This window comes from Meriones unguiculatus, chromosome 9 (genome assembly GCF_030254825.1).
Source record: "Meriones unguiculatus strain TT.TT164.6M chromosome 9, Bangor_MerUng_6.1, whole genome shotgun sequence".
In the NCBI taxonomy this organism is placed as follows: Eukaryota; Metazoa; Chordata; class Mammalia; order Rodentia; family Muridae; genus Meriones; species Meriones unguiculatus.
The window spans coordinates 41,182,479-41,205,800 of NC_083357.1; the positions used below are offsets into that span (position 1 = coordinate 41,182,479).

A 23,322-nucleotide genomic window follows, 5' to 3' on the forward strand; every position below is an offset into this window, starting at 1 on the left:
TTCATAGGTCCTGAGTTCAATTCCCAGCAACCACAGGGTGGCTCACAACCACCTATAATGGAATCTTGATTCTCTTTTCTGGTATGTATGAAAGCATAGCACATACACATACACATAAACTATATAAATAAATCTTACAGAGAGACAGGAAGAAAGGGCAGAGCACAGGGGTGCAGGCCAAGAGGAGGACAAGGTGTAATGCATGAGTGAGAGTCCTGGTGAGCTCCAGGAATCATAACTCCAGGGTGTTGGTTGTTTTTTGTTTGTTTGTTTTGTTTTTTTAATTTATACACTGTAAACAGTGCTGTTTTCAGAAATATACACCCTTTTTTCTAGGTGTATTTGTTAATTTTCTCAATGCTGTGACTAATTATCCAGGAAAAGCAGTGAGAGTCCTGCTGAGCTCCAGGAATTGTGACTTCAGAGTGTTACTTCCTTATGGGAGGAAGTGTTTCTTCTCAGAGTTTGGGAGGGGAAGGCTTGGCAGAGGGTGGAGCCTCTGCGGTGGCAGAGGTGGCTTGCTCACCTCTCAGTGGCAAGCAGAGGGCTCAGGCCAGACTGGGGCCTGGGCTATACTCCATAAGGCAACCTACTTCCTCCAGGTCGGCCCCACCACCTAGCAGTTCCATTCATACCCCCAAACAGTGCTGCTAGCCAGAACCAAGTTGAAGATGAGCCTGTTGAGGACATTTTATGTTTTTCTTTGTATTTAAACCTTAACCCTAGTGTACACACTCAGCCACACACGCAACTTTCACTCTCATGTGAGTTGAACGATTACTATGTGGATTGTGCAAATACTTTGCATTTTTATGTTCTCTTGTGGCTTAATTCAGTTTTCTATAAAACTCAATAGGAAGAATAAAAACAATGGTGGGGTTCAGCCCAGGACAAGCGATTGAGGTGCCCATTAACCAAAGCAGACTGGCCTTCTGGTTCTCCCAGCATCCCTCAGTCCCTAACTGTTACAGGGCACTGCTGGCATACTCCTGCCCTCTAACCTCAACTTTCCAGCCCTGGACTGGTTCACCTTGTAAGTATTTAGGCACCTGCTTCTGGGTTGCCTAGCAACCTATGATGTCATCATGTGTCCTTGGCCAGGTGGCCACACCTGGAAGGTGTGGTTACCTTGCTCCTTAAAGGGACCAACTCCCCATGTTGTCCCTCTCTTGCTTCTCTTCGGCCTCTCTTGCCCTCTCGGCCTCTCTTGCCTTCTCGCCCTCTCCCCTTTCTCTGTTGGTGCACCCCCTCACTCTTTCCTCCCATCATGTCCTGCTCTCTCTTCTCTCTCTCTTTCTTCATCCCCATCTAATAAACCTCTTTCATATAAAATCTGTTGTGCGCCTCCTCATCGTCATTATTTAATTTGCCCCAACACACCTCTCCCTATGCAATCTCATTGTCCTGCTTCCGGGAGGTCACCATATTGATGCGGAACTTAATTCAGACATCGACATAGCATACCATAGTCCAGAGTTCTGAATCACAACAAGCAAGATTAAAATTAATAAGATTTCTTTATAAAAGTGTTTATTTATATGTAGAAAGTCAAAAGTGTTCATCAACTACAGGTTGGGTCCTTTTTTATTTTTTAAGATAGGGTCTCAAAGAGTGGTTTGGAATTCAAAGCAGTCCTCTGTCCCAGCAACAAGTTACCCAACCATACCCAACCATAGCGAGGCAGGAAAGAGAAATCCACTGAGTCCTTTTTGGCTGTAACAACAGAAAATGTAAATATTGTGGGTCCTAGAGTGGTTCCTTTGTAAAAGCACCAGCTTGTCTGGTGGGAAAAATCGGGCACCCTACGTAGTCTGGCCTTTAACCCAGAGAACTTGGAAAACCTCCTTCTGTTTCCTGAATCTGCAATTAGAAATATTCCAGGGGATGCTGCAAGCACTGTTGGCAGTGGCTACAGATGGCTGGGATTATTAGAGCACGCAGTTCCTGTGAATATTTCTGTATGAACATTGAAACGGTTGTGGAAGTCTCTGGCCAAAAGCCTTTGAGTAAAGAATTTCTCCCTCTCTCCACTGTGGTTTACCCTACTCCTGGGGGGGATGGTGGTAGTGATGCAGTCATTGTTTTCTTCCACCAGACAGCCTTTCTTTCATGTACAAATGTGAGTCAATGCCTACAGGTGGATGAAAGATTCTCAGTGGTGCTTTGCACAGTGGCAGGTGGGCTGTCCCCTTCTGGAGGCCACCATATCCATTCTCACCCACTGCCTCACCATGTGCTCTACTTCTGCATTGCTGTGGGCTGACATGAAAGTCCATTTGACCCCTATACCCTGTTTGATTTTCTTCTTGGCATTTATTACTATAAGATAATCTGTTCTGTGCTTGTTCACTTGTCTGTCTCTGTCACCTAGAAAGCAGGTGCAGGAGAACATGGAGGGCCATACCCTCTGGTTCTCCAAGTGTTTCTAGAATCATTCCTGATAGTAAGGTAGGTCTCATAACTTTTGCCTGTAAATGCCATGATCAAGCATGAGACCCCTATAGCTGTTTATGATAAAGACAGAGACTGCTGCGTTTATAGAAATACTACTTGGTTATGTAAGATCAGGAAAATCAGTTTCTAAAATGTTCCTGGAGGCGACAGTGCTTTAACTACATGGACAGTGGGATTGCTTACCGGATTCTCAACGTGTGTTGACAAGTTTGTTTCCTGCCCTGTCCAGCCACCACGCCCAGTCTGAGGCTTGACCACTCGCATTGCTCACTTTCTGGATTGGCATGTGGCCTTTCCACTCCTGGAGTGCCTCTCTGTGGAGGAGACATATAATGAAAAAGATTTATTACAATAAATAATTGTATTTTCTCAGTGATGTCAACATGGTAGACTCAGCTATGGCTGTACACAAAATCCTTTATATGAAAAAAAGAATCACAGTTGTCAAACACTTCAGACAGCTTCAATCAGGAACAAAACCACTTGTGAAAATGTTTAAAGATCTGAAACTACAAGGCAGATGCAGTCAACCAAGCATGGTTGGACACTCTTCGCCTACCTTGCAGACAAGCCCGGGTTTACGCAGGAGTGTTCAGATATCTGAAATCTTCATGCATTGGGATGTAGCCATTGAAGACCTTACATGGCTAAGGGACAATGGACAAGAATTCTGTGAGTTCTCCACTCCAGTGCCCTTAGCAGTGAGCATGGCTCACTCATCGGCCTCTGTTCATTTTTTTTCAACCATTCCAATACTGTTATCAATCTCTTCCTTTACCAGCCACAATATCTTAATGCAACTCAGACAATGTGTCGGCATAATTGTCATTCTTTTGACCACTGCTCTCATAACAAAGATGAGGATTGCTGGTAGCTACTGGAAGAGCTAGTAAGAGCTACTCAGCAGGTGTCTTACGCATGTAAAGGCCAGTTACAGAACTTGATCAGTGCTTGTATGGTAACTTTGATTTTTATGGGGCTCAGGAAAAGCTGAAAGTGAGTCAGTGCTGGTGAGTGACTGTGGGTGGCTTGTCTTAAGTACTTCTTTGAAAATGTCCATCTCTTCATATTTCAGACTCTTTGTTTTACCCACCAGGGTATCAACATTAATGTGTTAGCAGAACGGAACTGAACACGGTTCTGGAGAAGCTGAAGGATGGATTAGATTAGAGATTCAAGGTCAGATGCCAGGATTGATTCTACACTAGGCCTGTGGTATGGGTACCAGCCACTCTCACCCTAGCAAGTGAATGAGAAGATCAAAGTCTTTCTTTTAGAAGCCAGTGCTGGTCATGAATATTGAAAAAAAAAATTAATCAGAAGAGCAGGTAAGGGGCTCTTAACTGGGCAACTCAGTATAAAAGAACTATAAAGAAGAGTAGGGAAAGGGGAATAAAGGAAGATGTAATAGCCATTATATAAAGGGTGGCATGCAGCTTAGGAGCAATTAACAAGTTTGGTATAAATTCTGGAGAATCTGAATAAAATTGGCTGTAATCCTCCTCCTTCTCCTCCTCACCCCCTTCCTCCTTCTCCTCTCCTCCTTCTTCTTGTCACTAAACTTGCTTTCTGTTTACCAGAACTTTGGTCATCATATAAGAATAATAGGGAATAAAGTATGTGCTCGGGAATGGGACTTCAGAGAAGACTGACCACCATTCTTTAAAAAGCCCATGGGAACGCCTGAATTCCACCAGAAAGTACAGAGAAGCCGAGTTTCAAGCTAGGAAACCTGCTGGGGAGATGAACAAGACAGGCAAACACGGGTTGCACTGGGTGGCTTTCCACACTGCCGGGCAGCCATTCTCTGATCATCTCTCCCTAGCTTTAACCCTTGCTTCCGAAAACCCTCCCCTTCAGCCAACTGTAGTGTTATGGGGAACAATTTATACATTTATAAGTGGTAGGCACTCAGAGAATGAAGACTGTGTGGGGAGCAATCCTGAGGTGTGGTCTGCAGACAAGTAGACAAGAGGAGGCCACACCGGAAAATGTTTCATAGGCAAGAGCAATAAAATATGTAGACTGAAAGTTTTGATGGAATTTGGTTGAAGGTAGACTTCACATTTCCAGCAGTTGCAGCTAAGAAAAAATTAGATATTATAAGACAGCAACTACTATAGATCATGTTGACACATAGTATTAGACTATTGTGCCACTTTGAGAGGCAGCCTCAGCTGTCCTCCATGGCATAGCTGTCTTGAGGCAGCATTCCCAAGGCCTCCCTGGAAAGAGCAAGCAGTAGGCTAGTGACCCCTTTTCAGCTCAGTGTTATGCTGACAGGCCTATGAGATGATATTGCATAAATAAAGAGCACATGCAGTCAATACAGAAGACCAGGAAGGAGGCAGTCCCTCTGTTTTCCAGCTTCATGTTTGGGCCTGGCAATGGTTTAAGGAGAAAGTGTGGTTTTCATATTGGGGCAGGTGCTTTCAAGGCTGGGGCCTTTGGATGGACTAACATACATTATGTGTTTCTGGGATGGAACAGAGAGTAAAAATGGGTAAAAGAAGTAAGTTAAAGTGAAATGTCCTTAGGCTCTATTTTAGCTCTCCCAAAGCCTTGTAATTTAATAATGCGGGGATTAAAGCTACTGAAAGCTGTGGAATTGAAGCTGCTTTCATCAAGTGAGAAGGTTGTGGGAACCCTTACCTGTAGCCAGTCACCAGAAGCACAGGCCAAAGCTGAGGCCTGTGAATTGGAGGGACAGTTTTGAGGAGAGAGCTCTCACCTGTGGGACCGTAGGCTATCTCTAGATAGACATTGTCAGGGTTGAACTGAGTTCAAGGACACCCGCTGCTGTTCCCTGCAAAATTCATCCCACTGTCAGACTTAAATTGAATCCAAGGGCATTCAGCTGGTGCTCCCTATGGAGCCCACCACTCGCTTAGTGTTGGGGGAACCCCCCCACCGACGACTTCTGTCAGAAGCAGCTTGTTCAGTGTAAGTATAGAAGAAACTGACCTTGAGTTGGATTTTTTTTATTCTATTACTTCAGAAAAGTATTTATAACAGAATACTTACATCACAATCAAATATAAAACTAAGAAAAGTAAAACTTAGAATATGAAAGGCAGGGGGAGAGGGAGGTCAGTCATGGAGGTAACTTTGTATTAAGACAATTGCCTTACCCTCCGAATGGAGAACTGCGCAATGGAGAGGCCAAAGAGATTCCAAACTGAGCTTCTGCCGCTCAACCTAGGACGAACCGAGGCAAACAGTTCATTAGCTTCCCTTTCTGAGGTCTCTCAGATGATGAACTAGAAACACTGGCAGATTCTCAGGGTAATGTATAGTAATAGTCCTCTCACAATCTGAGCGCCAGAGTAGCTTCCATTCAATAAATCCAATTCTACAGAAGCCAACACAGAAAGAGAGTGAGCTCTCAAGCCAACATGGGTCAAGAGGGTGTGTTAGGTTATGTTACTCTTACAATCCATCAAAACTGATGGATATGGGAATACTTTTCCATCAAATATCTGAGAGCAGCTCACTGAGTGTGAAATAAGGCCTGGTCTGAAGAGATGATGCCACGAGGCGAGAAAGGCCCCTTCGGTGAAAGCCAGAGATTTTACTAACATGACTTGCTTGTCTTAGTTCGCTTCCCATTATTACAACGACTCATCCAAGACATACAACTGATAAGGAGGAAGTATTTATTTTGGTTCATGTTTCTAGAGGTTTTGTTCCACGGTCAGGAGACCCATTGCTTTTGGAGCATGGTGAGTTAGCACAGCATGGCAGCAGCACATGATACAGAAAGAAGCTGCCAGCCCACCACAGCCAGGAAGCAGAGGAGAGACAGGAAGGAGCAGCATCTCAATGGCACTTCACCGACACACCCCTGTGTTCTGACTTCCTCCCACTAAGCCTCAGTTCCCACAGGTTCTATTATCTCCTAATATCTCCCTAAGCTGGCCACCAGACTCTTACATCAACCCTTGGGGACACTCCAGGCCATGATATGTCATTTCCCAAAGATAAAGCCATACTTTATTAAGACAGTTGTTTTGCATATTTTCTAACTTGCAAATGGACAATGAGAACCTCAAAGATAACATTCATTCTATGACACTGATAATTTTAAATATTATTTATTTATTTAATATGTGTGTATGGGGGAGAGGGGAACAAACCGACTGACTCCCTTGCTGTTTGAGAACTCTGAGAATTCTATAACCTATTCTCTTCAGAATAGTTTTCCCCTCACTTTTATACATCCCTAAATTATTACCCACAGGCCACTGCTCCAGGATACCTTACTCCCTGTTTGACCTGTCACAGCTCCTAGCCCCAATCTTTTCAACACCCCTGCTTTCCATTATCACCATTTCTTTTCATATTGGACATACTATATAGTTCACCTACTTACCATCTGTTATTGTATTTGCTGCTGGCTGAGGTTATTTGTTTTATTCAGGATTAATCTTCTTCATCTCAACACATGCTTTCCCAGCAAGATGACAGAAACTCAGGGCTGTTTTCAAATGTGTGCTTCTGACGGGACATCACAGCGGATCTGGTCTGGACCAACAAGTGACTTCTACTTTCTCTTAATAGTAAACTTACTGTCCACACACATCTTTCTGGCTGCTGACTTTGCATTGCTTCTCAGGATCCATTATTAGTTCTTGTCTCTTTCTTGTGGGCTTCGAACATGCTGAAGTCAGCACATTCAAATTCATAAATTTAGACCTCAAGGGCTTATTCTGTGAAAACCCAAGGTTTATTGAAGCGACAGCATAAATAGCACTGATGCACATGGTTAGAAACTTTGCATTAAAGAGAAACTGATTAACTGCAGAGTTTCCATCAACTCTTACCACCAGCCTGTGTGTCATCTCAATATGTCTTCAGTCTTCTGATTATGTCCCGCCACTCAGGGGTTCACACTATTCCTTTAATAAAATTTACATGCTTTTCTTCCAAATATACTGTTAATGTACAAACATTAAGGATTTTACATGACAACATGCTCATCTTCTCAAGGGTGTTAGTATTCCCTGTCTGGAAACACCTCTGCCTTTTCTCACACTTGTCCACTTGAACACGGGCTTGTGCTTGGCCTGTCTCTATAAACAGGGCCGAGGAAGGGACAAACCTGTGTGTGATATCATCTGGCAGTCTCTGTAGCAAAAGTCTGTAAATGACATTCCTCAAGAGGTCCTGAGTCATTCTCCAAAATGAGTGTAACAGGCACACTGAGCTTATGGGCTCCCGAGTTCAAACCCTAGCTCTCTCCTTTACTAGCCACAAGCCTTGCAAAATGGGGTGGCAATTGTGTTGGTTGTCCTTTTTTCCCCTTTTCTTCAATATGACACTTGATGAGCCATCTAAGAGAAGGCAACATCAGTTGAGAAAACACTTTTTTGGTTGATCCTATAGGCAGACCTGTGGCATATTTTCTTGATTGATGATTTGTAGCCTGCAAATAATAGAGGTTTCCACACTGTCCTGCTGCGTGAACCCTGTTCCCATAGAGCTTTGTTTACTCCCCTGGGAAAAAGGCCTCTCCTAGACAAAGTATGCTGTGGGCAAGATGTCCACCACTCCTCACAATATAGCTCAGGAGCTTTATGTAAACAGCCTCCTCTCAGCCATGAAAGAACATCTATACCCTAAACACAATCTGGTGATAACGATGAGCACTGCTTTGTGTGTTTATCATTAATTCTCTGTCTCTGCTTTGAACGCCAAGTTACCCACTGAAAAAGCTCCACTGAGTGCCAGTAAAGGCACCCTTGAACAACAAAAGCTAGAGTAATATGGAAAGAGGGAATCTCAACAGAGAAAATGCTTCCACTAGAACGACCTCCAGGCAAGTCTGAGGAGCATTTTCTTGATGAATGATTGATGTGGGAAAGCCCCGCCCCACTGTAGTTGGTGCCTTCCCTGGGCACAGCTTTAGCTCTGTACAACAGGGTTTTATATACTCTCTTTCCACTTGCCTCTGAGTAGTCACCTCTATGTGCTGATCTCAAACACATTACGTTTGTTTCCATCAGCCTAATAATACAACTACAGGTTCACTGTTTGGGGCAATTGAGCTGTAAGTCATGTATGGCAGGAGTGAGAAGGTGCCTCATTCCATTGCCTTTATAGTCACCAAATAATGAATTTGCTGTTGCTGTTGTTGGTATGCTTGGGCGTTTGTGTGGAGTTCATCTTTAAGCCAGGGAGCTGCCTTAAGTGGAGATCGACAGGTCTGTTCGTTCTTGTTCACTGTGGAAAATCTCACTTTCACTCCTGAAAATTGATTTCTCGGAATAAAAGAGTCTGGGTTAGCAAAGCTTAACTCCTCCTTTCTGCCCTGTTACCAGGCCATCCCACTGTCATCTGGCTACAGAATGTCAGTCTTACTGGAGTGCCTTATGTGAACTTTAGCATTTTAATTATGAGGGGTCCTGTACCTGTTCCATATTAAACTTTTTGTATAGGTGGATAATTGCTTTGTTAAAAAACAAAATCAAACATTGAGGAGTTTTAATCATTGATTTATTTTAAATGTCTCTGGCCTGCTTTCTGTGTCTACACTGTTGCTGAGTGTGTGCTCTGCACTTCTCTGCGATGTCATTCATCCTCTCCACTATCCCTCCCTCCACCCCTCTCTCCATTCCCCTCTCTATTTACAGTGCTTGGGGTTAGACCAGGACCTCTCTGCCCTGAACTTCATCCCCCACTCTTTTTGTGTGTGTGTTTTTCCTGTTGAGTTTATCTTCACATTCATTTATTCTTTCTTTTCCTATTTTTCTAAATGTATTTATTTTTGTTTGTGCTTCCCATATGCATACATTGCTTAAAAGATGGTATTTCTTAGCCTCTCTCCTGACCCTGCCGGTCCTACATTCTTCCGACATCTCCTTTCACAACATTCCATGCAGCTTAAGGGGGTGACATAAATGTCTAGTCTAGGGTCAAGCCCTCAACCATTTTTTCATTCCCAGAACCTTGTGAAGCCATAAGGGGTGTCTTTGTCTTTTTTTTTTTTTTTCTGTTTATTGCAAGGAGAGGGCTCTCTGTTCAAAGCTGAGAGTAGCCTCTGTCTGTGAATATAAGCATAGCTATTTGGTGAGTGGCTTGATGGTATATCAGTTTGATGGTAAAATCGCTAAAGCAGCCATTTTAGTCCCTGTCTTCCCCGCTCCTAGAGACTAATACTTTTTCAGTCCTGGTTCTGAGTCATAGCTATAGTATTGGGCACAGATACCCTCTTGTAGCACCAGACCCAAACCTAATTATAGAGTGGCTGGTTACCTGTATAGCAGCTGTGTCCCCATTGCACTAACAAGCATGTATTGCCTGGCAGGTTGATGTTCAAATTCATAAGTGGCTTAAACCTTCACCCCACAAAAGCCTATAGGCCATCTGACTTCATGAGAGCCAGCCAGCATGGAAGAATCTTCCAGCCTAGTTCCAGCTTGGTTTAACTACATCCTGCATGAAAAGTGTGTGGTGATGACAACAGTAGAATCTTTTTTATTTTATTTTTATTTTCTTTTTCTTTTTATTTATTTATTTTTTCAACAGTAGGATCTTATCCACTAGTTATTATGTAACCAAGAGGACTGGCAAGACCCTGTATTGCCTGGGGGACTCTGTGGCATTCCGGACCACAGCTGGCACTGGGGCTTTCTTTCATTGCTTCTAAGGTTGTCATTGTCTGATTGCGCAGGATGTTTTTAATTGGTGACTGGCCAGACAGTGGGTTACTGAGTGGTCTTCTCATACCCCGTTCATTTTGTTTGATGCCAGCTCCATTCCCTCATCTCTACATCATCCCAATTTTATTTTATGTGCTGCTCAAGGAGTACCTAAAATTATAATTGAATATCTCTGGTCACTTTTCCATTTTGGTTACCTGGACATGTCAGTAGCAGAAATTCTGCTTGACTGTTTTTCATCTTTCCTATTGCTTTTCTGTTTGGTAAAACAGAGCCCCCAGCCCTTCCCAGGTGTCTTTCTTTAATCCTTCAAACATATTTGCAGTGGCAACCTTGGTGTCCTCAGGTTCTCAGCCCACCTTCTAAAGGGGCTGCTGTCATATGCTTTTTGTCCTGACCCATCGATAGGAGGAAGAATCCATCCTCTTGTCTTGGTTTGATTTTGTTTTTTGTTTCTACAGTTAGCATTTTTGTTGTTGTTGTTGCAAATTAGACATTTTAAACAATTACAGCAACTCTGAATTATCATCGCCCAGTTTCAAAATTGTAGTCTCTTCGTTTGCTTGTTTAATAAACTGTGTGTGTGTATGTGTGTGTGTGTGTGTGTGTGTGTGTGTGTGTGCGCATGTATGTCTCTGGGTAGTGTGTGGTGTTCACTTGTGTGCTTGTTTTTGATATTGGATCTTATGTATTCCAGGCTGGCCTCAAACATGTTATTCTCCTGTTCCCACCAACCAAGACCTAGATACAAATATGTACCAGCATGTCCGCTGCAGACGGAACCCTGGGCCTCAGACACGTAGGCAAGCACTATACTGACTGAGTAACATTCCCTAGACCATGTGCTTGTTTTGTGGCCTATTTGTTTGTGACTCGCTGGTCACAGCGAGGGCAGTCTATTTCCTCCTCTGTATAGCATATGATACACATACCTCTTATGGTATAGCCCCGGCATGCTCTCTCTCCCTGAATGCCTGCTCTGCAGACAACTGTGCTTTGCTAAGGCCTCTTTGGCTCTCACCTAATCACCATGTGACTGAGTCTACCTCATTTATGATCATGTCTGGCTCTGGACTGGTAAGATATGGAGAGACAGGCCGGTCTTGGCCATACCCACTCAGTACAGCTTCTGTTGTACTGAACTGGGAGTCGAGAAGTCAGCAGGTCCTGGTTCAAATGTTACAAACCCATCACTCAGTTTAGAATATTTTATGAATAAGTGTTTTCCTATTTGCTCTGCCCGCAGAGCTCTGGATTTTTGTTAGCTTTCGCCAGGGGCAGCTGTTCACTGTACCGAGAGAGGCTCTGCTGAGGCAGAGGCTCTGCCTTCTACTGCCACTCCAGTCCTTCCTGTGGGCAAAAGGAAAGACTCTGGTCTTTGAGCCTTCTCTGTTTTACACTGTGAACAATGGCTTTGTAATATAGAGGCAACCTGCTCGGGGACACCTATCACTTATTAATGTACATGGACTTGGCTGCTCAGAATCCCCTTCCTGGTGAAGTGCTCCATCCAAGTAGCTGGGCAGTCTCACGGCTTTTACACCTCCACCTACTTTTTAGGATCTTGAGAGTGCTGGGTCTCAGGGCACTCATCGTCTGAGCAACAAAGCCATAACCAATTCTTTCTTTCTAAGCCAACAAACGAATAACTGTGTCTTAGACCACCTTCACTCACAGACATTAACACTTAGTAAATCAGTTAACAGGGTTGGAGTAGCCACAGCTTTCACAGGTGTGTGGGCTCGTCTGTGCCAAATTGACACAAGTTAGAGTCACTGGGAAGAGGGAACCTCAACAGAGAGCAGAGGCAAATCTGTAGGGCATTTTCTTGATTAACAACTGATTTGGAACAGCCCAGTCCACTGTGGGCAGTGCCGTCCTTGGGCAGGTGGTACTGGACTAGAAAGCAAGTTGAGCTAGCTATGGACAACAACCCAGTAAGCAATGCTCCTCCATGGCCTCTGCCTCAGGTCTTGGCTCCAGTCTACTGCCTTGAGTTCCTGCCCTGATTTAATGGACTATAAGCCATAAGATTAAATAAACCTCTTCCTCCAAAAAGCTCCTGTGGTCACGGTGCTTAAAAAAGAAAACCAGAATAACAGATTAGTATAGGCATCTTTGGAGTGTTCATTCACACTTACTGTCTTTACATTGCCTGTGAAATATGTGTCCCCAATACTACATCGCTACAACCATCTCCTGTCCTTTGTAAGAGCAATGTTTTATATACTTTTAAAGTTTTGTTTGTTTGAGGGTGTTTTTCCTGCAGGTATGTCTAGTGTGCCTGGTACTCTGGAGGTCAGAAGAGGACATCAGATCCCCAGGAACTGGAGTTAGAGACAGTTGTGAGCAGCCACGTGGGTGCTGGGACTCAAACCTGGGTCCTCTAAGCCACTGAGCCATTGCTCAGCTCCATGTATTTATTTAAAAGAACGTGACCATGTGTTTGGAGCAGCTATAATACTGAAGCAGTCCACAGGCTTTTCCCCAACAAACTGACTGGATTTCTTAAACTGTGAACTAAAAATTGTAAACATTTGGGCTGCAAACGATAGCCATTTCCATTTTATTACAAGAGAAACATTTCAAATGCCTCCAGTAGCTTCGTTACCTGCTTACTCTAAGGAGCATTTTTCGTTGTTTGAAACCATAAAGCTCAATAGCATGTGCCTTCCAGGAACGTGTGATCACCAGCATCTGCGGCACACTCACAGAGCATCTTCCCACACCCAGGCTATTTCACAGAAAACTGCTAACAGCACGCGACTGTCCCGCGGTGCCCCCGAGCGTGTGTGTCATGGACAAGTAAACAACACAGTCAGGCCCTAATCACAGCTCACAGCACCCCTGCCTGCCTTGAGAAAATTACAACTGCTGGATGAGCAGCCAAGCCTTTGCCACCTTAGCCCCAAGCCCGAGGGCGTCTCCTGGTGGCTAGTCACCCACCTCGCTGAAGAAATCCTCGAGGAGTGCGGATTCGGAGTTCTGGAGAGAACAGCTTGGGAAGAGGATGCAAAAGAAGACGCTCTGGCACCTGGACCCCCTAAGACCTAGATAACCAAAAGGTTCGTGCAATTAATCATTGCATTGGGCCGAGACGGGACTAGTGATGGCTCCGTGTTGAGCCGCGGCTGGGACCTAAGCTAAATCTCAGGCAGTTAGAGGCTCCATGTCCCAACCCTAGGAGCTGAGGAGCCAGGCAGAGCGCGACCCAGAGAGGAGAGTGGGTGCACGGGTGGCTGGCCCGGAGCGGGTTAGGGTGATGCTGGGGTCCCCGGCCCGCGAAGTGGGGGGTGCAGAGTTGTTGGAGCGAGGCGCGGTAATGGGTCTGGAGGAGGCACCTGGACTCTTGAAGTAGGAGAAGCGCCGGGGACATCTGCAAGGGCCACGCACAGCATCGACGTGGAGAAGTCGCGGGGTGGAAGGGGCGTCGCGGGCGGGGCGGGGCGCAGGCGGAGTCCTGTGCACTTCTGGGACTTAGAGGAGCGCCGAAGTCAGAGAAAAGGGTGATGGGTCCCGCCACCGACGCGTGACGAGGGCTGGGTTTCCATCAACCCCGCCCTAGAAAAGCTGTGCCCAGAGCACCCGGGATGTGCGCGCCAGCAGCAGGGACCGCTCCGCTTGGAGCTGAGTTGTCAATGCCGATGTCGAGCAAGCCGGAGCCAGCCAAGGTCCAGGTTATTCCGGAACAAGAACGAGTCTGTGTCTGGAATGCAGAGGAATCCGGGACTGTTTGCACCCCGGGACCCCAAAGCACAACAGCATAAAGAGGACGGCTACCATCCACTGCTCAGCACAAACTGCCCTGTTCTCCAACCTCCTAACCAAGGTCACCAAGGTAAGGCTCCCAGTCCGGCTTTAGCCTTCCCCAAGACCTCCCGCCACTTGGAGCTTTGCCTTGCTGCCCCCTCATTTCTACGCTGCACAGCCAGCTCCTCTATGGAGACCTGGGAGGGGGAGCTGGGGGCAGTTAGATGTTGGCCTAGCTTTCCTAAAAGACTGCTGTCTGAGGTGCACTCTGGGACAAGACCCCGTGTGAGTGCGGTGTGGTGTGGGAGGCTGAGAGGGCATCTGCTCTCTGTGAGTGGATTCTACACAGGAGCCCGCGGCCAACTTGGAGTACGCAGAGAGTCCTCACTAAGCACAAAGATTCGGGAGGGGGGGTTCTTTGGGGTCTTAGAAAGAAACCAGTGTCCCCAAAACGATGGTGGCTAGTGTTATCTCAGGCTCAATGACGTCTTCCAGCCATGCTCAGTTACCTCGGAAGTTTGGTGCTTATATATTGGCATGCTCCGTTTAGGAAGATGCTGCTTCTAAAATCCTATTGGACAGATATCCCGATGGTTACAAACATCAGTGTGATCTCATTTTATCAGAAGGGGAAAAAAAAAAACACTCCTCAAGCGATGTTGTAAGGTAGAGTCTGTATGGTGAGGACTGTGCGCTGCATACCCAGTGTTCTGTCTTGATGTTCCCGGTCTTCCTAAATGGACATAAACCTGTAGGGCGGTGGAACTGTATTTCTGGCAGGCTGTGTGGATGATTCCTCCTGAGCACTCTGTAATGAAACTGTCAATAATCCTGTACACTGTCCAAAGAAACACTTGTGCTGAAGTGGTGTCGGGAAGTTTACTGAAATGCTCAGCCAGGCATGGGAGCTTCATTCCACAGCCGCGCACCTCTGCCTGCTGTGACTGCCCTCCACAGGGTAAGAACACCTGTCAACTCTGGAAAGCACACAGCTGACACCAGGTTTGTGGAACTCCCCCAGCCCTGCATTCTTTTCGCCTGAAACGGTTCTGTTGCAGAATAAGACCTCAGATTCAAGGGTTAGTGGGTGCTACCCCCAAACCCTAACCCCCGTGTGGCACCCCGTGAAGCTTGCACATGCAGAGAAGGTTCCACATCACCACTGTCGTCTCTGAGATGACAGGAGGCAGTCATGATGATCCACTGAGCAAAGCAACCACAACTCCACAGCGGGGAAGAGGCAACTCTTGTGCTTACCAAAAACTCTGCTTTTTTATAAAACTGTCGAAATACCACTGAGGAACAAGAGGGTGGGAAATTCATTCTGTTTAAGGAAAGTGTAGGTAATTATGGTTAGGCTGAATATTTAAAACTGCTCAGTTCACACATGTAGGTTACATTATTCATTCAAACCCTTACATTTGAATCAGCAGTATTTTGTTGTCTGGGGAGTCTTTAATTTACCAGACCACCATGTAGTCATCAACCCTGTCACCCTGCCCCAGGCGGGCTGCTCTCCTGAACTGCAGGTGAGCCCAATGGATGTAGTTTCAATTAAATGAAAACTGGAAACATAACTCTGTTGCATTTTCTGGAATTTGGTTGGTGAAACAGGACCTGAATAGACACAGTAATGATGGCACGGCGATCTGAACAGCCTGTGATCTGAAGAAAGGCACAAAAGCTGTGTCTTTGGATGCTCTCAGCATTTCCTCAGCTGCTGCTGAGGCTGAATTTATGGGATGTGAACACAACAGGACATGTGTTGGTGGTGGTACAAAGCATGTTGTCTCTTCTACGATCACAGTTTGACATATTTCCAAATGTCACTTCCCTGGACGCGAACCTAAATTATGAAATGAGTTTCCTGCATCCCAATTTGTGTTTCATCATGTCATTTGGTTGCATGTGAGGGAAATAACCCACTGAAGTAGGAGACAGAGGGGAAAACAGGAATACAAACTCGGTGCTTTGTAATTGCTTAAGACCCTTTCAAATTTATGGCACTAATAGATCTACATGGCCCAAGAAAAAGTATGGACCTAATACTTAATTTGGAAGCCACCATACCTGGCTGACCCCTTTTTCTAAGATTAATAATTCATTTACAGTAATCTCAGATCAGCAAATGACCTGAGAAAACAGCAACTATGGAAAGTGCGCAGAAACCACGCCTGCCTACATGCTGGGGTTTAAATTGGGGTATCTCCTCAGGCCCGAGCAGCCCCTCTGGGACTAAAGCCAAAGTAAACATTAACCTCATTGAAAGAACTGAAGGAACTGCAGAACTCTTCCCATCCCCCGCTGGGCCAGGCCCTTTTGATCAGCAGTGGGCACTCAACTCTATTTCTTTAAAAATATTTGTTAGTTATTATGTGTATAAATGTGCATGACATGCATGTGGGAGAGGAGTGTGCATGCCCTGGTGCATGTGAGGAAATTAGAGGAGGACTTTCAGGAGTCAGGTCTCTATTTCACCTTTGCTTGGGTTCCGGGGACTAACTCTAGGTAGTCAGACTTACACAGCCAGGCTTTCCCACAGAGCCAGCTCACTGGCTCCTTGATTCTGTGCTATTTACAAACCTCTCTTTGTCCACATGATCCAATGTAAATGTCCAGTCAATTAATTCCCCGAATGTGCAGGGAAGCGTTGTGCCTGTCCCTCTATTCCCATGCTCCCTGAAAGGAAAGACGCTATATAGATCACATTGCCCAGCTTCTACCTGAAGCCAAGTAGTGTGGCTATTTCATTTCCTCTACCTGCACCCACACCCGCACCCTGGGCTTTGGATCCCCAAATAATACATAAGAGGCTGTGCCAGAGCCCATAGTAAGTTTTAGAGCTGGTACCAAACCACCTTCCTGTTCTGTTACAGCACCTTAAACAAACAGCATTTTCCCCCTGTAAACAAGTGCTAGTGATTCATCCGTGTCAAGAGAAAAGGAGGCCTCACATTCAGGGAGAACTACAAGGCAGAAGGGTAGCTCAGTGGAGAAAGTGCTTACAGACAATCAATGACCAGTGTTTGATACTCGGGATCCACATTCACAAGTGCAAGCAAAGACTTTATTCTTGCAAATTGTCCTCTGACCTCCACACAGCTGAGGCCAGAGATGATCTTAAAGACGACAATGGTGACTCAGAACCCTCTCTGTATGTGTAAGCCTTACGTAAGTGCCACACAGGGGTTAGGATTTGTGCGTAGAATCCAGTAACCATTGGGTCTAATATTTTATTCTTGCAACACGATCATTTAAGGTGAAAATAATGCAGTGCTCAGGGAGTTCAAGAGATGAAGCAGCAGCCTGTCTGGTGGAATTGAAGCCCTAGTTTTGATATATCCCAGAGGGTAATTCTTCATGACTCAGCTTCCTTCTCCCTCTACCCACCCTGCTGACCCCTCTCTATGTTACCATCCACATGAGAAGATATTGAGACCCCTCCCAAAGCACCTATTATGGATTAGTTCAGGATTAGCTGTACAGATGAGAACTGCATTGGGAGAAATGGTCTCTAGAAAAGTGACTAGCTTACTGAAGACCAGAAATGAAAATATTGTACAGATTAGATATCCCTTGTCCTTGGAGAGTGGGACCAGACTAGTTTCTGGTTCTTTTTAAGGGGTACGATTGGAACATTTGCATCTACAAAGAGATGTCTTGAAGATAAGACCCAAATCGAGATGTTGTAAGCGGTATTAGTATTTATCTTGTAGTAAAATGCTGCTGTTAATCCTCAGCAGCCGTATAACCAAGTCACCACACAGAGACTGGGTTTTTAGTTAACCTAGAACACAATGCTGGGCAATATTTACTTCCTCCTAAACCTCCAAGCCCTCCATTTCCTAACATTTAGATTTCCCACATTTTACTTGCTTTCTGTGAAATCTTAGGTCTGGTTCATGCTCCACGTCCTCCAAGCTCTCTCCTCCAGCTCTCTTCCCTCTCCTCTGCCCCTTCTCCTCCTTCTCCTCCCATTCCTTTCCTGCTCTCTAGCTCCTCCCCTCTTTCCTGTCCTCTGGCTCCTCCCATTGTACAACATTGTATCTAGTTCCTTTATTTTGTCCTGTTTACACAAGAGTTGAGACAGGATGCTTATAATGAGTATCACAATGCAATATCCAGATTGAAACCAGAGAGTTGGGAGTGGGGATATCAGCATTTGAATTAACAAGGGTAAGGCATATACATTTTAAAAGAACATTATACCAACATCAACATGTGAAATTTTTTCATATTTCACACACATGCACACAGCCTGCAGATGGCTGCATACAATGTTTTAAGTTACTTTGTGCAGAAGACCAAGTTTGTGTGCTGTGTTGCTCAGCTTTGCTGTAACACTTGAGATAATTGATAGTGGGGAGAGGTTTATTTTGGCTCAGAGTTTCAGAGCACACTCTGGAGTAAGTGACAGGAAGCTTCTCCCTTTGTGGTGGCTGGGGTTCCGATATTCTGCTATGTTCACAGTACATAGCAGAGCTTCATCACCTAACGGTTCTGCCATCTCCCCATAGCATCAAGGTAAGGGCCAAGCTTTTAACATGTGGGTGTCAGGGGATACCCAGGATGCAAATGATAGCAGGCACAGTGTCCACAGAGCACCAGACTTATGGCATCATATTGACACTAAAGGGTTTTGGATTTTGGAGCATTACAGGGTCCAGATGTTTGGATTACAGACGCTCAACCTATACCAACCCACTTAAGCCAGTCTATTTGGGACCATTTGATGCGTATTTGTTTTAAAATAATAATATATTTTGGTATAATATTGAAACATTTGAGGAAGAACATCTTAAGCCAAGTTTTGAAAAGTTAAAGGGCACACAGAAAGGGATAGCATATCACAAGCCAGTTACTGAGCAAATAACAAGCACATATATCTCCCGAGAAAAATATCAAGATGGAGAACAGAACCAAACTATGGTTGTTGATGAATGTTGAATTTTTAAATGGAAAAAAAAAACTTTTCAAAAGCAAACCTATCAACAACAGGAAGATTTTTATTTTTAATTATGACAGAGGAATGTACTTGGAATTTTATTTCTTTTTCTTTGATATATAGTTTGGATCCCAATAATTGACTGTGTTCTGGAGGTTTCCTGGCAAGTCTGAAAACATCTCAGAAACCAGTCACAATCTATTGTGTTTGGGGGATGTTTTGAAACAGTTTGACCCTCACACAGCTAAGTAGCAACACACATTCTCTCATGTGCCACAGAGCACAGATATTATTAATGGTACCATTTCTGCCTTTAATGCCAAGAATATATCAAAAAAACATGGCATCCTCAGATTTGTCCCAGAGAATAAGGACTCTTTTCTGACAAACACGACCGCTGAGATAAGGCCAAGAAAGAAAACTTATGAAGTCCTGGGGAGAGAAGACAGCTACAGGTATGGGGCATGGCTACCTAGAAAACCTGACCACCTCCCCTCCCGAGAGAGAGAGAGAAAGAGAGAGAGAGAGAGAGAGAGAGAGAGAGAGAGAGAGATTGCACCTGTATCATTTGAAACCATCAGTGGCCCTATGCTTACACAGAGCAGCTTGGATGTGACTTAAAAAACATAATCATTTTTTTAAATAGGCCTCAGAGGAACTTAGAACAAATACTACATTCTATCGATTGAAACCAAGATCAAAATTGACAAAGCCTTGAGCCATATTCCTGAGCACAAAGGTTTGCTGAAGAGAATGGTATCTCCAAGAGAACAACCCATTGTCCAGTGATGGAGGCAAGAGGAGACCTAGAGGAGTTGGCACCCTGAAAGTCTGGTGCACAGGGGTATAAATGGTCACCTTCGTTTTCACTCTGAACTCCATGCTGTGCTTGGGCTTTCCCTGTACCCTGAAGCTTATGTTTCCCAAGAGCACGTGTTGAAACCCCATTCCTCCCATCGTGTGGTACATCTGGATGGCTGGACCTTTAGGTGGTGCTTAGGCCACAAAGATAGACCCCTCTGGATTAAGAGTGCCCTGATTAAAGGGACCAGGAGAAGCTCCTTTGACCTTTTGCGCTGTCTCAAGAAGCAGCAAGAACCCAACTTTCTAACCAGAACCCGACCACATTGACATCTTTTTCTTAGCTACCAGAAACATGAGAAAGAAACTTTGGTTGTGTATAGATCACCCAGGCTCAGGCATCTAAAACTATGTGAAAACCCAGAACTCCTACAGGAGGAAAAATCCAGAAAAGAGCACCCACAATAGCTGTTAAGTAGCTTAGATAAATATCCACAGACCTCATTTACCCCTGCAATGAAACATGGGGTGGCAGGCTTCCAACAAAGACCCATAGTGTGAAATACATTGACTTCAGGAAACCATTCAAAAGCAACAGGAAGAACAAATTCAATAAAGCAAAGCTGACAAAATACTAGAGTTTGAGTGGATATATGTCCAAGGAGAACCGAAGGGCCTGCTGCAGGTTCCTTCATGGGAAAGGGCCCGTCCTGCTCTGTGTGGAGTCTGAATGGCTGTTTGTGACATGGAACTGAGCATGAGATTCAAGAACTGACAGCAGCATGTCCAGGAGGTAGCAAACGAGGAGCCACACTGAGAGCCTGTCTTCCACAGGGCACCCTGGCTGCAGCACGGAAACACCCATCAAAGACAACATGAAACAGCCAGTAGAAAAGTGAAAGCTAGCAAATGCAAAACGCCAAGTCTTAAAGAAAATTCCACAGAGTGCAGGGAATCTTATGAAAGAAGTGGGAGATAGTAAGACCTGGAGAAGACAGGAGCTCCACAAGGACAGCAACAGATCCTAAAAGTCTGGACACAGGGGTCTTTTCTGAAACTGATACTCCAGCCAAGCACCATTCATGGAGATGGCCTGGAACCCCTGCACAGCTTATGACAGTTCAGTATCCAAGTGGCCTCCAAAGTAATGGAGACAGGGACTGTCTCTGTCTCTGGCCTGCTCTTTGATCACCTCATGAATAGGCAGATGAGATGGCTCAGTATACAGACAGGGTTAAAACTAATCCTAATCATTTTTTTTTATTTTTCTTTTTTTGTTTGTTTCTTTTTTTTAAATTTTTTTAATTTTTATTAATTACACTTTATTCACTTTGTATCCCCCCATAAGCCCCTCACTCCTCCCTTCCCGATCCCACCCTCTTTCCCCCTTCTTCAGGAATGCCCCTCCCCAAGTCCACTGATAGGGGAGATCTTCTTCTCCTTCCTTCTGATCTTAGTCTATCAGATCACATCAAGGCCTAATCATTTATAATGCTGATAATCTATCTGCTTTTTAAATAAAACAACCTAAAACAAAACAGAAAAACAAACAAACAAACAAAATTCCAGTCAGAGCATAATAACTTCCTCCCTGGCACAAAGCTAAAAATAGCCGGTGGTGGGTAGCCACTCTTGAGGAAAAGGTGTCCTGGGAAAGATGAACACTCTTGCCTGACAGAAGTGATCCTTTTGCCTTGTTACTTCAGGTTGTCTCTGGGATAGGCCTGCTCTTCCACAGGGGCAGCAATGTTTCACAGCAGTGGGTGGCTGACCCTGGCTGACTGTCACAACAACCAGAAGACTTGAGGGAATGGGGACTGCATCAGAACAACAGGAGGTCTGGTAGAATTGCAGGCTGGTGTTTTTGATGCCTCTTCAAGGGTGATTCCAGCAGTCTTCATGACTCAGTTTCCAGTTGCCTCTGCTCCTCTCTGTGTTATCATCTGTATAATCGAAGAGCCTTCTTGTCTCTAGGCTGTCACCTCCTGCCTAAATCATACCTTGCTCATCCAATTCTTTTCTTAAGACTGTGGGTTTTAGAGCAATTTGGAATTCACAGAAAAACTGACCAGAAAGAAAATGTATAGGAGAGACTTGTCCTATACATTCCTGTCTTTAAACATGCACAGTGGGGCTTTTGGACACTGAAGCACCAACCAAGAACCATTCATGGACTAGGCCTAGGCCCTCTACACATATATAACTAATGGCCAGCTTAGCCTCCATGTGGGTCCCCTAGAAAGGGGATGGGACTATCTTGGACATAGTCTCTGTTTTGTGCTTTCGATCACTTCCCCTTGTCATGGCTGCCTTGCCAGGACAGTGTGAAAGAGGAAGTCCACAGTCCTGATGCAACCGGATGTACCTGGGTTGCTTTGTGAGGGAGCTCCCATTTTCTGAGGGGCAGGGGAGGAGGGATAGGAGGATGAGGGAGGGACAGAGAAGAGGGACTGGAGAAGAGGGAAGGGACTAAGACTGAGAAGTAAAATGAATAATTAAATAAAAATCATCTATAAAAAAGCAGATAAAATATTTTCATTAATTCTTTTTTTTTAATTTTATTTTTCTCATTAGTTACATTTTGTTAATTCTGTATCCCAGCTGTATCCCTCATTCCCTCCCCAATCCCACCCTCCCTCCCTCATCTCCTCCCTGCCCCTTTCCAAGTCCACTGATAGGGGAGGACCTCCTCCCCTTTCATATGACTCCCTTTTGTCAGGTATTTTCAAAACTGGCTGCAAAGTCCTCCTCTGTGGCCTAACAGTACTGCTCCTCCCTTGGGAGGTGGGGAGGTCAAAGAGCCAGTCATTGAGTTCTTGTTAGAAATAGTCCTTGTTCTCCCTACTATGAGAAACCAATTGATTACTGAGCTATCACGGGTCACATCCGAGCAGAGGTTCTAGGTTTTATCCTCTCATGGTCTTTGGTTGAGTGTCCATCTCAGAAAAGACCCTGTGCCCAGATATGTTTGGTCCTTGTGGAGCTCCTATCCTTTCCACATCAAACTCCCCTTCTTTCATATGATTTCCTGCACTCTGCCGAAGGTTTGGTTATGAGTCTTAGTATCTATTTTGGAACACTGCTAGGTAGAGTCTTTCAGAGGCTTTCTGCGGTAGACTCCTGTCATACGTTCAATGCATATCCCATTTGTCTTTCTAAATGAGGATAGATCATCATACCCCGTGTCCGCTTTCTTGATTATCTTCTTTAGGTGTATAGATTTTATTATCTTTATCATATCTTTTAGGTCTATATAAGCGAGTATATTCCACGTTTGTCTTTATCCTTCTGGGATACTTCACTCAGAATGTTCTTTTCTAGATCCCACCATTTGCCTGCAAATTTCATGATTTCCTCCTTTTTTATTGCTGAGTAGTATTCCATTGTGTAAAAATACCACAATTTCTGTATCCCTTCCTCCGTTGATGGACATCTGGGTTGTTTCCAGGTTCTGGCTATTACAAATAAAGCTGCTACAAACATGGTTGAGCAAATGTCCTTATTGTGTATGTGAGCAAATTTTGGGTAGATGCCTAGCAGTGGTATAGCTGGGTCTTGAGGAAGCACTATTCCTAATTGTCTGAGAAAGTGCCAGATTGACTTCCAAAGTGGTTGTACCAGTTTACATTCCCACCAGCAATGGAGGAGGGTTCCCCTTTCTCCACTACCGCTCCAACATGTGTTGTCACTTGAGTTTTTCATCTTGGCCAT

General features: G+C 44.8%; 1 pseudogene; it reads left to right on the plus strand.

Annotated features, from left to right (window-relative positions):
- Window positions 1-202: 202 nt before the first annotated feature.
- On the plus strand, window positions 203-3,786 carry LOC110543178 (eukaryotic translation initiation factor 3 subunit E-like; annotated as a pseudogene).
- The last annotated feature ends 19,536 nt before the right edge of the window (window positions 3,787-23,322 follow it).